This window comes from Rhinopithecus roxellana, chromosome 14 (assembly GCF_007565055.1).
Source record: "Rhinopithecus roxellana isolate Shanxi Qingling chromosome 14, ASM756505v1, whole genome shotgun sequence".
Classification (NCBI taxonomy): Eukaryota; Metazoa; Chordata; class Mammalia; order Primates; family Cercopithecidae; genus Rhinopithecus; species Rhinopithecus roxellana.
The window spans coordinates 26,964,424-26,981,746 of record NC_044562.1 but is presented as its reverse complement, the minus strand read 5'-3'; the positions used below and the strand labels follow the sequence as shown (position 1 = coordinate 26,981,746).

The window sequence follows — 17,323 nt, the reverse complement described above, 5'->3', positions numbered from 1 at the left end:
CTCTGGTGAGACCCCCCACCATCCCTTACATATCCAACAGGTACGTATTCTACTTTGTGCTCCTTTCCTGGTGTTCCTCTGCCTTTCATGCTCTCACCATTCCTGCCTGCTACCCCCTTTACTCCTGCTAAGTCTCAGTGCAGGTATCATCTCTAGAAAAGCCACTCTGCCTCCTGTATCTGTATTCCCTCCCAGTTGGTTTCTTCTTGCTTCTTGAACCTAGCATCTGGCAGCAATTCAATAAATAAATATTGGGTAACGTAAATAAAGGCTATTTCTACAAAGGTGATTTAAGAGATGTCCCCTACAGAAGCACTCATATAAAGAGGTCATTGTAGTTCAGGATGGTAAAGATACATGGAGAACATCTATACAGTACTACAGTAGCATCCTAGAGGTGTTTTTAAAATGGAATTGTTTCCGTCTTAATGGAATGGCTCCCCATTAGCCCTGATGGAAAGTTGGGAAACAAATTTGGCCAAGGTTCTCTCAAGGTGTTTGCAGGATGAAAATAGAAATTCCACACATTCCTGAACTGCTCAGGAGTCTTTCAACCAGAAACCAACTTTTATTTGCTTTTTAGAAAGAGCACCAGATCTCTTCTCTCTCTCTCTCTCTTTTTTTTTTTTTTTTTTTTTTTTTGAGATGGAGTCTTCCTCTGTCACCCAGGCTGGAGTGCAATGGTGCAATAATTTGTCTCACTGCAAGCTCCACCTCCCGGGTTCAGGTGATTCTCTGATTCTTCTGCCTCAACCTCCTGAGTAGCTGGGACTATGGGTGTAGGTCACCAAGCCCAGCTAATTTTTGTATTTTTAGTTGAGACAAGGTTTCACCATGTTGGCCAGGTTGGTCTCGAACTCCTGACTTCAAGTGATCTGCCCACCTTGGCTTCCCAAAGCACTGGGATTACAGGCGTGAGCCACCGCACCTGGCAAATCTCTTTCTTAACCTTATAATTGGTGAGCAACAACCTTTAAATGTATTTAGTCATTTGTTCATTCATTTAACAAACACTTGGCAAGGGCCTACTATGTGCTAAATATTATGCCAAGTGGTATAGATTAAGCAATGTACAAGACAGACTCCATCCTGCTCTGGGGTTCACATGTAGGCAAAACAGACAGTAACAAGTAATCAATACAGGAATTAAATACTGTACAATTACTGTTTAGGACATGATCAGGGAAGAGCAGAAACCTACTTTAGAGAAGGTGGTTGGGGAAGGGCACTTTGTGCCAGTTTCCTTTAACTTAAGTCTTGACGGATGAGGAGCCAGCCTCATGAGTCCCTGGGGCAGAGAGTCCCAGGCCAAGAAAATCTCAAAGCAGGAGAAAGCTTATCCTGTGGAGGAATAAGAGAAGATAATATGACTCAGCAAAGGTAGAAATGACTTTCTTCTAGAAGCCACCAGGAGACCATAGGCTCTTGGGTTGCTTCACACAGGACCCCTTCTCAGTCGCCTTTTGCAATTGCAGAGAGTGTAGCCCCTTTGGGAGACCTGAGTTCAGCGTTGCCTCAACTGTCAACTCACCCTGAGATCATGGATTGTCACTTCACTGATTGCGACTTGGGTTCTCTCATATGTAAGAAGCAGAGGTTGGATGAGGGCCTCTCAACTCTGTATACTATGATGCTATTAACATTAATTACTATGCTCATTTCAGCAGCACATATACTAAAAATTGGAATGATACAGAGATTACCAGGGCTCCTCGGCAAGGATGACATGTCAATTCATGGAGCATTCCATATTTTTTTAATGGCAGCCAATATATCTGGGACATTTGGAGAAGCCAATATGGTCTCCCGGCCCAAAGAAAACATTAATTACCTTTAGTAATCACTGAATCTCAACAGGCGTCATTCATTCATTCATTAAAAAAAGAATGAATTTTTTTTTTCAACAAAAAAATTTTGAGCACTTAAACAGACAGACACTGTTCCAGACTCTGGGCCACACGAAGGCAGAGCATCCACTCAGGGTGAAGATGAGGATGATAAAATAAAAATATGTAGTCTAAATGCAGGCAAGGTATAAAGTTGTATGAAGAAAAACAGAAATAGGGTATGAGGAGAGAGTGACAAGAGGCATGCCGTGTTAAGTAAAGTGGTCAGAGGAGGCCTTTCAGAGATGGGTACAGGACCAACTTTACTTAAAATTTACTTATAACTCCTATTTAAATTGTTTATGGCAAGTCTAGAATGTTTGAAATGCATCATCATCCTTTCCGGTTGATTTCTGTGTTCATATGGAAACCAGTGTTTCTCAGAAGTCTAAATACTCCAGCAAGCACTCCTTCTGAGAAGTTAGCTAAATTTTAAAAAGTACAAAGTCATCTTTGAATTGGTCTTTTCATCTTTAAAACAAAACATGTGCTCTAATTCAAATCTGGTAAGACATTTCATCAAACACGGGTTCTGTAAAGAGACTTCCATTGTCAGCATTGCTGAACCTCAGCCTTACAGCGGAAAGTGGACATTGCACAGAGGAGGGATGTGCCTGTTCGCCCTGAAGGCAGATTCTGACAGGCTCCAGCCAAGCCTTTCTCATTAAAAAGGGTCATGGGGAGGTTGCATGAAGGTTTGAGAGGTGTTGGTGTGATCAACCTCCCCTCCTAATGGAGCAGAGTTAATCACTCACTGGCCAACTGGAAAATCAATGGCTCCCTGCCTTCTCTCCTACACTTTTCCTGTGCTTGGCCAGCCTGCTGCCCTGCTCCCTGCAGTGAACTGGCGTCAGGCAGAGGACTCCAGGATTCTTCTCCCCTCCTACTCAAAGACCAGCTCTTCCGGAGGAGAGTCATCTAACCCCAGGGCACAAGAGCGTGTTCTTTCCTACCTGGGAGAAAGCTTATAATGAAGCCTATTGCCAAAGAGGAGGAGGAAGCAGAAAAGACGGTGCATTGAGGGAAACACAAGTTGGGGCATTGGAGGAAAGGCAGTCTTTCTGAGGAAAGACATCATTGCAAACAAAATGAAAAGGAAACAATGTCCATAGATGATGGGCTGGAAGCTTTTCCAATTCAGTGTCACGTGAGTTTTTAGCACCTTTCCATTAAGGAGATGGTGAGTTGCCTTTTTGTGGTTGAGCTCTAAATGTAAATGTCTTTATGATTACCCTAAATGAGGCCTTCCATGGAAATGACTAGACCAGAGGTCCCCAGGCAGAAGGGCCCAAAGAGTCCGGTTACCAGTGTTCTGGACTGGAACTTATAACGTTAAGTTCTCACTTGGACCTGACTAGAAGTACAGCTGAACCCTTTGATTGGCAGAAGGGCGTTACCAGCAGGAAGAATTATGCATTAAGGTCAAAAGAATTGTTCTTTCAGTAAGTCTGACTGAGTGGTGTTCATCCCAGAGGTATGAAAGCCACCACCTGAGCTTCAGGGCTCGGATGCTCTGTCACATAAGGAAGAAGGTTGAGAAATTTCCTAGGAGAGAGGTTACATCTTAAAGTTGGAGCCAGTATTATGACACAGTGAGATGTGAGACTATGGTTCTCAGTGGTGGTGATGGTGCACCACCGGGATGGAGGGGTGAGTGGGGGTTGGAAGCACGGAGGGAAGCAGTTCAGTCACAATGGTCTTGATTTTGACTTCCAGCTGGATGTCTCTGTTTTCAGTTTTGAAGGAGGAGAAGCAATAACCAGAAAAAAGGGAGGGAGCAATGAGGAGTAAGTGGGGGTGTTGTTAGAGACACAGCCAGTTTGAGGATGTTTAAGAAGATAATGCACTCAGTTCTCTAGACTTTGGACCTAGTTTGCCACACATTGTTGGAAGCCACCTGCTAATTGTCGCCGTGTTGGCAGTTGTTTGGAAAGAGTATGAAATTGGCTTTTCCAGTGTGGATAGCAATAGCCTGTGATGTCAAACTGAGAATGGAAACATATGTTGTGTGAAGAAATGGAAGAGTCCATTTGGCTGTTCCCCTAGATTAGCAGACACATATCCAGGGTGCCCTCACTGAAAACTGGCATCGTCTGCTATAAGTGAATTTTCTTCCCTGCATCCTGTGATTATGGCTCCCATAACTTTGTTAACCTTCATATTGAGTTTTTATGCTCATGCATTTCCTCAGCTCTCCATTTCCTTCCAAGCATCTTAACTGGTAATTCAGTTTGCTCATAGACTGCCTCGTAGCAAAGCATCTCACCATGAAATGGTGCTTCCCCCTACATGTGTGCAGTTGTTCTAGCGTGAGGAAATAGAACCTTTGGAGACAGCCTTTGGAGACAAAGAGCTCAGACCTGAGGGTTTGGGGACAATCATCTGCTGTTCTTATCACCATTTGGTTCAACGTTAATTTACCTGCCTCCATAAGAAAAGTGGGGAGAGTTGGTCTTTTGTAAAGAGAACCAAATTCAGACAAACAGAAAGCCTGTGACCCTTGGGCTTTCTCAACCAAGGACCCTTAGGACAAGTGCACAATTGCATTAGGGCTTGAGCAGGAGTCACTTGAACCTGCCTCATAAATCCAAGTTTCCTTCCTGCAGTCCAGCTAACTGTTCATGGGAGAGGAGGCCAGTGACTGTCATTCCGAACCTAGACAGATGAGGTTGCTGCTGCCTGGCTCCTTGGAGTCTTTAATCTCTTCAGAAATAAATCTTTCTTATTTCTTTTGAGTGATCACCACTTAGATCCTTTCTGAATTCTATTAAGAACAAAAACCTGTGACAGACCCACTGAGGTGACCCTCAGTGGGAGGCCTAAGGAAATACTGAAACTGTATTTTCCTGGTAAAAAGATCTCTGTTTAGATTATGTTAGACCCAGCTCTAACAGCTCACTACATAGGGAGGTTCTCAAACCTGAACAGCCGTCTTTTTACAGGAGCTTAACCTGAAATGACCCGACTCTGACCAAATGTGTAAGGAGAGTGGGCAGTTGCCTGAAAAATTAGGTGTTTGATGTTAATGATGTTGAACCTAAAATCAGACTCTTGGTCAGCAAAATGGCAGACCTGACCTCGCCTCATCAGGAGACTTCCTCATAAACAGACATTGCCATAGAAGGACGGACGAGTGAGGTGCATTCATGTTTCTCTTGTCTCAGGGTAAGTCAAGAATAGATACTCTCTGAAGCTAGACCTCTACTCCAGGATATACTGAGCCTGAATCTCACTTTTAATATCTATGCTTTTTTCAACTAAACTTGTCCCCCACCAATTGTGAGACATATTAGAAAAATCCAAATAGTCTACAGAGTTGTTTTTGTTTTGTTAAGGGTTTGGGTTTTTGATGATGGTGTTGGTAGGAGGAGACAGGTAAAAATATTTGTTTTTATGATTAGCATTTTTAAGACAAATACTTTCTCAATCTTTATGATGAAACACAAGTTTACCTGGGTACCACTAGAATGATCAGAGCTTTAAGAAGAGTCTGGACAGATATTCCTTATGCCACCCTCACAAATTTTGCCATTTGTTAGGCACACTCATAGAATACAAGTGATTGAATTGGTTTTGTAAAATATGTGTGAAGTAAGGAAATTGGCCTAGGTAAATTGGGAAATTTGCCCAATTAAACTTTTTTAAACCATCAGGAATCAGGATATATACATTACAATATCTTGAGAAAATTATATAAGTTTATAATTTAGATTTAACCTAACCACATCCCCTCTTGTTATATCTATGGATAGAAAAATCAGAGTGACTTTCTGGAGTAATTTGAAGATAGCCAGGATCCTTTGAAGGTAAAGATTATTGCTGTCCTTGAATTAATGCCAGGCATACTCCATACAAATTGAGTATCCCTTATTCAAAATGTTTGGGACCAGAAGTGTTTTGGCTTTCAAATTTTTTTGGATTTCAGATTTTTTCAGATTTCAGGATATTTGCATTTAGCATTCCTAATCTGAAAATCTAAAATGTGAAGAACTCCCATGAGTATTTCTGTTAATTGTCATGTCAACACTCAAAAGATGTTGGATTTTGGATTACGGATTTTCAGATTAGGGATACTCAACCTATATTTCTTTATAATGTGCGCTGTAGATAGGCTACTGTTCACAATGTTGATTTCTAACATCTAAATGGTTCCTGAGCAGGTACACATATAAGTGATGGTTTAGATAAAGGCAGCAGCTGCTTATTATCAATACACCATGCTGAGAAGCTCTAACTTGCTGTTGCTAAAGTCAACAGTGCTGGGGGAAACGGCAGCTCATCCTGGAGGCTAACATCAGGAATCGTTTGTACTGGAAATGGCACCATTCCTGAGAGAACATTTACACTGTGTATGAAATTCTACCCTTTAACACTGCTTCAATTAGAGTTACATTGCCTTTTACAAATATGAATAGGAAGAAATAAGAACTTGAAGTATTCTAGGTCATTGTTTTAAGCTGATTGTTAAGTAATATATAACTGGTTTATTTCTAATTGAAGAAAAGTTACCCATTCTAAGGACATCACCTAGACTATCCTTTTACTCTAATCACCTACTATGGAACATTCAACTTTGGGAGGCCTAAGGAAATACTGAAACTGTGTGTTCCTGGTTAAAAGATATCTGTTTAGATTATGTAGCCCATTCAGGAAAAACAACCAAATAATAGAACCAAAAAGGGTAAAAACCAAGAGCACTGTTGCTAAGGACGAGGGATGATCAGAAAGTCCTTCAGTTGTAGCTAAAACTATTTATTAAAATGATGATGAATTTAAATTTTATTAAATGTGTTATGAAATATTTCCAACATATAATATATAAAGCCTTAATAGGCTAAATATTTCAAACATATAACACATAAAGCCTTAATAGGCTAAAATAAAGGGAAAAGAGCATGGTGAATTCTTGTTTTAAAGTGTTAAGAGCATAGATTTATTTATATAGGTTCACTTTCCTTCAGTATTCAAATCCACCTTCAAGGGACATATGAGACCCACTTATAGGGCTGTTCCCATGGTGAAATGACAAAGGTGTCAAATTCCTGATAATAATTACTTTGAATCAATGTATAAATTACAGGCCATCATGCTTTTTTTCCAGTGTAGTGTGTGGGATTATAATGCCAGTGATTATAATGTCTATTTCATGTGTCTCCATGTGTTTCATTTTCTTACCTGCACCTGTACTGGGCACAGTAGAAATTTTACTGATGGCACCAATGGTACTCAACAAGGGAAGACTCTCAGGTTCTTCCTTCTTCATGGGTCTTAGATGGGACCCATATAGAGAGAAAGGAAGGTTCTCAATGTGTTGGGGTGGAATTGGGGCAAGGATTCCTCAGTGACCGAGAGCCTTACTCTCCCTCTCATACTTTTACTAGGGTGAATGCTCCAGGACTCTTACACCTTAGAGGCCATGCAGACCATAAGATAGATCCCCCCAATCAGTTGCTATGGCCAGATTTATGGTCATACCAAAAAGTCAGCTTGATTAAGTGATCATTGAGAGCAATACCCACCCCAGATCAAAAGTGGCATAGTGGTTGTCCCAAAGGCAACCAACCGGTCCTGAGTGTAGCCTAGGATGCTCTTCCAGGGGCCCTCGATGCTTGCTTCATTGCCTCCTTGATGTCATTATATTTGGCATCTTTCTCCAGATGGCAAAGCACATTCTCAACACGCTTTCCACCCCAGGAGTGGGACTTGGAAAGCCAAATCAGTGAACTCTCCATTCAACTCGGGGATTATCTTGCACACAGTTTTGGCAGGGCCAGGGATTGAGGGATAATGATCACTGACATGACACTACAGCTTGCTGGAGGAGTAATCATGATCTGTGGGGAACAGTGATGGCATGGACTGTGGTCGGAGATTCCTATTCCTCCACATTACCAGAGTTATCATCGATGACTTCTGCCAGGAGAGTCAGGCACTTGGTATGCAGGTGACACTGCTGACAATTTCAAAGGAGTTGTCATCTTCACAGTTCTCTCCCATTCTGAGCATAGCAGCATTGGCACAGGCAGTAGGAATAATGACCCTTTGCCTCCACCTTTTGAGTGAATGCTAGCCTTGTATTCAACATCATGTCACCCCATTTGATGCTGGGGGAATCTTGAACTTGGAAAATGAAAGTAGGATTTCAATTGACTGCCCTTACTGTTCTCAGCCTTGATGGTGCCATAGAACTTGCCATGGGTAGAATCATTTCTGGATATGTAGTCCCCGTTATTGAGTTCAAGGAAGGAGTCACTGATGGGCACAGTATTCACTTTGGAAGCAGCCTGGTAACTAGGCACTCAATACAGACAAACCCATTTAATCCAACTTTTACCTTATGACAGAGTGAGAAGGCTGGCACTGCACAAAAAGATGAGGCTTCTATTTAGTGGAGAGGAACTGAGAGAGCTGCATGGGTTTTAAATATGAAAATGAAAGTAATACATTTTAGGCCAAGTCCAGGAAGCAAGCAAGGTTGCATAGCAAGGCTTACAAGTTGTTCAAAGCCATTTGGTTCCTGAATTTCAGATAGCAAGTAACATGAGATTTGATAGCAAATAATTTATACAAAAGTTTATCTAAATATATTCATCTTCAGATTCCAGAAAGCAAAAATTTGGATAGTGAGAGATATTCATATTTACTGCTTGCTTACAGGCACCCACACATGCATGCATTCACTCACTCATGCATTTAGGACCTCGGCTTATTGCAAGAACTGGGAGATTAAACAACTATCATCTAAACTACAGATAATCATATGAAGGTGAATGGATATATGTAACTGTATAATTATAAAAGAACAACTATGATTCCCAGTATGTGAGAGGAGCTTGTTTTGGTTTCGTTTAAATATGTACATATTGGATTGAATATGCAGTTGATCTTTAAACAACATGGGTTAAATCAAGTGGGTCCACTTATACATGAATTTTTAAAAATAAATATATTGAAAACTTTTCTGTAAATTTGCAACAATTTGGAAAAACTTGCAGATGAAAAGTGTAGCCTAGCAATATTAGAAAAGTTAAGAAAATGTTAGGTATGTCATGAATGCATAAAACATGTGTTATCATTTACTACCATAAAATATACATGAATCTATTATGAAAAGTTAAAATAAAAATTAGGCTGGGCCTGGTGGCTCACACCTGTAATCCCAGCACTTTGGGAGGCTGAGGAGGGTAGATTGCTTGAGCTCAGAAGTTCAAGACCAGCTTGGGAAACATGGCAAAACCCCATCTCTACAAAAAAATACAAAAATTAGCTGGGTTTGGCAGCAGGTACCTGTAGTCTCAGCTACTTGGGAGGCTGAAGAAGGAGAATCATCTGAGCCCTGGAGGTCGAGGCTGCAGTGAACTGTACCACTGCACTCTAGCCTGGGCTGCTGAGTGAAACTCTGTCTCACATAAACACATAAAACTATATGTGACACTAGTCACAGTCTAGGGAAATTAAATACATGCAAAGATGCAGTATTAAATTATAATGGCATAAATTAATTGTACCACATACTGCACTACTGTGATAATTTCTTTTTTTTTTTTTTTGAGATGGAGTCTTGCTCTGTTGCCCAGGCTGGAGTGCAGTGGCGCGATCTCGGCTCACTGCAAGCTCCGCCTCCCGGGTTCACGCCATTCTCCTGCCTCAGCCTCCCGAGTAGCTGGGACTACAGGCGCCCGCTGCCACACCTGGCTAATTTTTGGCATTTTTAGTAGAGACGGGGTTTCACTGTATTAGCCAGGATGGTCTGGATCTCCTGACCTCGTGATCCACCTGCCTCAGCCTCCCAAAGTGCTGGGATTACAGGCGTGAGCCACTGCACCCGGCCTGCTGTGATAATTTCATAGCTACCTCTTGTTATTGTGGTGAGCACAAGTGTTGTGAGTATCCACTTAAAACACTGAGTAACGCTAATCATATCCACATGAACAGTTGTCTCTCCAGTAAATTACATCACAGTAAAACGTGATCTCTTATACTTCTCATGTATCTTTTATCATGTTTAGTGCAACACCATAAACTTTGAATAACATCATGGGACCCATTCAGAGTGCCACTAGTGATGCTGGAAGTGCTGCCAAGAAGGAGAGAAAAGCTATGAAATTACAAGAAAAGCTGTGAAATTACAAGAAAAAGTTGAACTGCTTGATATGTACCATAGGTTGAAAGCTACCTCTGCAATTGCCACCATTTCATACAGATGATTCATCTTGTAAACAGATGATGCATTGATAAATACAACACAGTACCAGAAATGTATTTTCTCTTTTTTATGATTTCTTAATAACTTTTTTGGCTTAGCTTACTTTATTGCAAGAATACGGTATATAATACATATAACAAACAAAATATATGTTCATCAGTTGTTTTATGTTACTGGTAAGGCTTCCAGTCAACAGAATGCTATTAGTTGTTAAGTTTTGGAGAAGTCAAAAGTTATGCATGAATTTCAACTGCACAGGGCACTGGCACTCCCAACCTCCAAGTTGCACAAAGGTCAATTGTATGTTACAAAACATAACTAACGATCAGATCATTATTTCACTAGTGTTTCACTAAAAGGAAATAAGACCAGTGTTAAAGAAATAATAACATGGGTGGTCCATGAGTGTGGCAGAATCTGGAAGGTGGTTTGTGAATGACTGTGTTTGAAAAACACTTGGGCAGAGTGAGCTGGGAGCACAGAGAAAATCTCCAATCCCAGCTTGGTAGGAGACCCACAGAAAGTGTCCCAGTGTAGGTCCACTCATATTCCACTTAAACTATTCTGACTCCATCTTGAAAAGTTTAAAGAACTAGTCATTAATAAAGAGCCATGATAATGCTTTGTGATTTAGTGAAGGTGATGGGTGTAGAATTCAGCTGTTAGCGCAGATGGCTTGGTTTGATTTTCCTGAGTTCGTTAGAGTTTATAACCTATGAAAAAGTCCTGGTGCAGGTTTTACTGTTTTGGATGCAAGTAAAAGAAGAAAGAGTCTTTGGTTAGTAATCAGTCAGCCAAAACTGAAGAGAAACTTCTCTCCGGACTGCATATTCTGAGACTATCTTTAAGATTTGTGGTATCACACTTAGAGACAGGAATCGTTTGTGGTTTTGATCAGATGAGAAAGTTGGATGTGGCGTATGACTAACATGTATTGCATTGTTGCCATCAGGGATTTGTAAAGATCAAGGTTTTGATCTTTTAATAGTATTGCTTAGTCGTTTCATGGTCAGCAGGACTGACAATTAAAATTCATAGCCATGTGAGGGAGGAATCTGGTAGAAAAGAATTTTCTTAGCAATGCTTCTGTTGCTATCAGAAGTAAATTTTTATTACTTGCTTTTGCATGAAAAATTGAAACATCACACAAAGTCTGTTTGCAAAGCATGTCTCCTGCCCACTCCAGACCTCAGTTCTAATCCCCTAGTGAATCTACCATCCAGTTTCCCATGTACCTACATGCATTAGTATGTAAATACCTTTTCAAAATATAAATGGAAGCAAAATATACTCTTCAGCTTCTTGCTTTCTCATTTAACAGTATATCTCATAATTTTTTAACAGTTACATAACTTATTTAACCAGTGTCCTGTCATGAACATTTAGAGTTGCTCCCAGACTGTGGCTGTTGGTTGATTGACTGTTCATTTGTTTGAAGGAGGGTGAGCTTATGCATGATTTTCATGTTTGAGTGTGCTCTACATTTCCTAGGACTGAAGACACCCATTCACTCAGTGGGAGTCATTTGGATGTGATGTCCATCTAATGGCAAGTAAAGGACACTGATCCTAGCTTTCTGGACTATTCATTGGTGGGATGGTAGGGATAAGCAATTTTCTCATCAGATGTGACATCTTAATCTCTCAGCCCCAAGGACACTCAGCGTCCTCTATTGAGCTCTGGATGGATCTAAAGGATTAAGATCATAGAATTTGTGTTTTTAAAGCATAGATATCTATTTTCAGGTATTATACATATGCCCTCAATTGACTTAGATTCGGTAGTGAGTTTGTGAGATGCTAGACGGCATGGTGTAGTGAAACAATGATAAAATCTGGAATCAGAAAACCAAATTCAAGTCCAGCTTCTCTACAGTGGCATCATTATTGTTGACAAGGTACTCACCTTGTCTATGCATCAGTTTCCTCATCTGTAAAATAGAGATGATGTTGACATAAGAATAGATAATGTCTGTGAAAGTACACGCTAAAAACAATCATTGCCCAAAAGTTAGTTATTATTTAACCCAACTCCTTTCTCATAATGAAAGGCGGGCTCGAGAGGTGGGAAGTGGCTTTCGTAGGCCTATACATACATCTGTGATTTAACAATCTTTATATCTTTTGTGTTTGTCATCAAAAATTTCAAAAGCAGAGCTGAGCTTAAAATAAGAGAACATTGGAAAGAATAAGAAAAGGTTGTAACTTAATTTTTCTCATCTACTGTTTGTGCTTTAGTTATTTTATCTCTATTTTTATAAAACTTGAAATAAACAAATGTCAGTTTTCTGATTATCTTCTATGATTCATGGTGCTTGCTTTGTTTTGGTGGTTTAGACATGAGTAACACTGTACTAATTTGAAATTAAAATTGCTCCTTCCAGTGTTACACACACACATCACACCCAGCGAAAAAGCTCTGAATTTAAAAAATAAAAATAATGCCAGAAGTATGAGTGGCTGTTCACCAGTTGGAAATAGCTTCTCACACTGGATGGTAAACAGTAGCCTTTAGAATGTTTCCACATAACCATCACCAAGAATTGCTTTTAGTTCACTCCCGGATGCTAAATAGGAGACCACAGAGCACTTTGTATTACAAGGAGGAAAAAAAAAACAGAACATTGAATAAACAAAAACACAATCTAGTGCAATCTCTTTTTTGTAAGAGTGTTGATTTGAAAGGCTTCCATGATGACCCAGCATAAAGAAGGAGTGAATGTTTGGGGTGACCAGTGTCCCAGTTGTCCTGGTTTGATCATTACACATTATATGCATGTGTCAAAATATCACGAGGACCCCCAAAATATGTATAACTATTATGTATTAACAAAAAAATCAGTATAATTGTTATCACATATAATGATATACTAATTTTGATAAGAGCAACATTTTAGGCATTAATAAATGTAGCTTTTAAAGAAAGCCTCTAAAGCTAAAAATTGTTCTGAAAATGAATCCTGTGTACTTACGGTTTTGAGTAGTGGATTTTCAGCAGTTCTCTGGTATGTACTCACTTCAGTGCCCTGTGATGGGCAGAATTGAACTGGATTTTTGAAGACGAAACTATTAATAGTTCCAATAGCTTGCTGCTTCTTCCATTCTGAAATCAATACGTGAAGGCATTGCAATAACATTTTGGAATAAGAGACTTCGAGAACACATAGAAGAGGCATACCAGGACTTATCTTGATGTCTGGTTTCTCTTTCTTTTTAAACTTGAGATATAACCCACATATTATAATAGTCACCCTTTTTAAGTATACAATTCAGCATATTCACAAAGTTGTGTAACCATCACCAATATATATCTTCAGAACATTTTCACCCCCTGAAAAGGAACCCCATATCCATTAGCACACACTACCCTAGGCAATAGCTAATTTACTTTCTATCTCTATGGATTTGCCTCTTCTGAACATTTCATATAAATGGAATCATACAATGTGTGTCCTTCATGTCTGACTTCTTTCACTCAGCATTACTATGTTCAAGGCTTACCCAGTGGTAGCATGCACCAGTACTTTCTTTTTATGGCCAAATAATATTCCATTGTAAAGATACAACACAGTTTGTTTATCTGCCTATCAGTCGATGGACATTTGGGTTGTTTAAACCTTTTGGAAACTGAGAAGAGTGAGGCTAACAAATGCTAACAACATTTACATACAAGTTCCAGTGAGGACAGGTGCTTTCCATTCTCTCAGGGATACACCTAGGAGTGGAATGGATGAGAGTCTGCTGTCTGTTTATCCAAGACACCTTAACGGTAAACTGAGAAAAAAGGGAATGAGATGCATTTGGATAAATTAGGAAACCGGATAGGTATGTACTGATACAGAGGCTGTGGTCTTTGGGTTATAACTCATTGTTCTCTTGCCTCCAACAGTCAATGACATAACCAGTTCCTGACCTTTTGGAAACAAACCCATAGATAGACTGTAAATCCCAGCGGTTTGGAGTATTTCTACCCCATGAGACATGAGGAATAATCATACACTCCAGTTAGTTGACAGTGCACCACTTGGGCTATTTCTCCATGGTGGAGGGAGCTATGAGTGTAGCCAAGGGAAGGAAAAAAGATATGGGGATTTTTCTATTTTTTTATATATATGGTGGGTGTAATTTGAAAAGAGCCTCTTGGTGCTCTGTTCATCCTGCAGAGGACTTAGCTTTTATTATGATCACAAGGAGGCTTCACTCTTCTGAGATGAGGGTATTTTGCAGGGATGAAGACAAACAGGGGCAGCTCTGTAGTGTATACAAAAATGTAAACGTAGTGTAAAACAGTTCATCATGTCCTGTTTTCCTTCAGGGAATGGAAGATGTTAACAGAGAGAAAAGTTTGAAGGCAGACATTTAGAAGAAGCTAGGAGGAGAAGCATCTTATATTAAGGTGGGCCAAAAATGAAAGTGTGACTTGGCTTTTTAAAATCCTGTGGGCCTGGGCGCAGTGGCTCACGCCTGTAATCCCAGCACTTTGGGAGGCTGAGGCGGGCAGATCACCAGGTCAGGAGATCAAGACCATCCTGGCTAACATGGTGAAACCCCATCTCTACTAAAAATACAAAAAACTAGCTGGGCATGGTGGCGGGCGCCTGTAGTCCCAGCTACTCGGGAGGCTGAGGCAGGAGAATGGCGTGAACCTGGGAGGTGGAGCTTGCAGTGAGCTGAGATCGCGCCACTGCACTCCAGCCTGGGTGACAGAGTGAGACTCCATCTCAAAAAAAAAAAAAAAAAAAAAAATCCCATGGCTGGTTTACTAGTAATAACGTTATTTCAAAATATTTTGTTTTCAAAACTATTTAGGTGTTATTTATGCTAGTGTAAAGAATAAAGTCTGACTAATTGGAAATATGTTAGACATGGTACACTGTCATTTTTTATTATAATAACCAGAAAGGACCACTACACTAAGAGAAAAAGTGCTGTTTTCTCTGCCGTCCCCGTATCAGCCCAGCCATCCAGAACAGACTCCATGCTGGAAGTTTTTCCACACTGTAAGGACAAGTTTCATATTGACGGCACTGGTTCCCTGGAAAACCTTTTGTCTGCCTGGGATGAATGGTAGACTGTCCAGAGAACCAGATTTTCTTTCTACCTGTATATTACATTTATCCTGCATTCAGAGCAGAGGTAAGAAAATAGACTAATTCCCCTTTGTGAAAACCTATGGGACTTCCATGCCATCCCTCAATACCATGTGGAGGCCCCCAGCCAGTTTGCTAAGGTGTTAATGATCTACAATTACTTCTTGTGTTGCCTCCATATGGGTTTTTGCTTTCATGCACAGGCCTTTGGGGCCTTAGCCCACAGAAGTACGATAGATGATGGAACTTAATTGGGTCCTTTTAGGAAAGTGGCCCCTTCAACAATACAGAGAAAAGCCCTCCACTTAGGGCAAGCCACACATTGAGTTAATCGTTATACTCTTTAACTGATAATTAAATGAAGAAATAGTTCTCTGCTGCCACAGTAATTTTTATTCTTTTGAGACAGGGTCTTGCTCTGTCACCCAGGCTGGAGTGCATCATGGCTCACTGCAGTCTTGACCTCCCTGGCTCAGGTGATCCTCCCACCTCAGCCTCCCGAGTAGCTGGACTACAGGTGTTCCCCACAACACTCAGCAAATTTTTGCGTGTTTTCTAGAGAGAGGATTTCACCATGTTACTCAGGCTGGTCTCAAATTCCTGGGTCAGGTGATCCACCTTCCTTGGCCTCCCAAAGTACTGGGATTATAGGTGTGAGCCACCATGCCTGGCCCGCCACAGTGACTTTTAAAAATAAACTTTTTTTATTTTATTTATTTATTTTTTTTTTTTGAGACGGAGTCTCGCTCTGTCGCCCAGGCTGGAGTGCAGTGGCCAGATCTCAGCTCACTGCAAGCTCCGCCTCCCAGGTTTATGCCATTCTCCTGCCTCAGCCTACCGAGTAGCTGGGACTACAGGCGCCTGCCACCTCGCCCGGCTAGTTTTTCGTATTTCTTAGTAGAGACAGGGTTTCACCGTGTTAACCAGGATGGTCTGGATCTCCTGACCTGGTGATCCGCCCATCTCAGCCTCCCAAAGTGCTGGGATTACAGGCTTGAGCCACCGCGCTCGGCCAACTTTTTTTTTTTTTTTTTTAAGAGAAGTTTTAGTGGAAAGTTAAGTGGAAAATACAGAGTTCTCATATACCTTCTTCCCACACCACATACACACAACCTCTCCCACTACCAAAAAATTCCCCACCACAGTGATACGTTTGTTACAATCCATGGCCCTACATTGACATATCATTATTTCTCAAAGCCTACAGTGTACATTAGGGTTCATTCTTGGTGCTGTATGTTTATGGGTTTTGACAAGTGTAGAATGACATGTATCTGCCCTTATAGTATCATACAGAATAGTTTCACTGTCTAAAATTTCTCTGTGCTCTGCCTGTTCACCCCTCCCTCTCCTCAGTCCCTGGAAGTCACTGATCTTTTTTACTGTCTTCATGGTTTTGCCTTTTCTAGAATGTCATATTGTTGGAATCATACATTTTGTTCCCTTTGCAAACAAGCTTCTTTCACTTAATGATATGCATTTAGGCTCCTCCATATCTTGTCATGGCTTGATGGCTCATTTTTTAGTGCTAATATTCCATTGTCTGGAAGAACCACAGTTTATTTATTCATTTATCTACTGAAGGACATCTTGATTGCTTCCAAGTTTTGGCAATTAAAAATAAAGCTGCTATAAGCATCCTTGCACAGGTTTTTTGTGGAGGCAAGTTTTCAGTTCACTCGGATGAACACCAAAGAGTGTGAGATCTAAGTCATATTGTAAGAGTATGTTTAGTTTTATAAGAAACTGCCAAACCATCTTCCAAAGTGGCTGTACCATTTTGCATTCCCACCAGCAATGAATGAGAGTTCCTGTTGCTCCACATCCTTGACAGCATTTGGTATTGTCAGTGTTTTGGACTTAGCCATTCCAATAGGTGTGTAGTTATATTTCATTGTTGTTTTAAGTTGGAATTCCCTAATGTCATGTGATGTTGAACATTTGTAGTAATGTTTTTAAATCTTAGACAAAACTATTCAATTCTTCCAGACCCAGTACCCCTTTTTTCTTAAAGCATGATGATGCCATTTTATTCACAAATAACATGCAAAGGAGCTAAGCAGACTTTTGCTCATGTTTCATTTTTTATGCTGTGTGGGAACAATGATCTTGTCTATCTTATTCTCAGTGGTATTCCCCCAA

The 17,323-nt window shown here is 40.5% G+C and overlaps 1 protein-coding gene and 1 non-coding gene across 4 annotated transcripts in view; both read left to right on the top strand.

Moving 5' to 3' along the window:
- SGPP2 (sphingosine-1-phosphate phosphatase 2) overlaps window positions 1–17,323 on the top strand; it is a 140,159-nt gene that overhangs the window by 75,867 nt on the left and 46,969 nt on the right. The window lies entirely within an intron of this gene.
- Window positions 1,652–1,756, top strand: LOC115893332. The gene has a single exon (XR_004053348.1). It is a non-coding gene; the product is annotated as a U6 spliceosomal RNA (small nuclear RNA).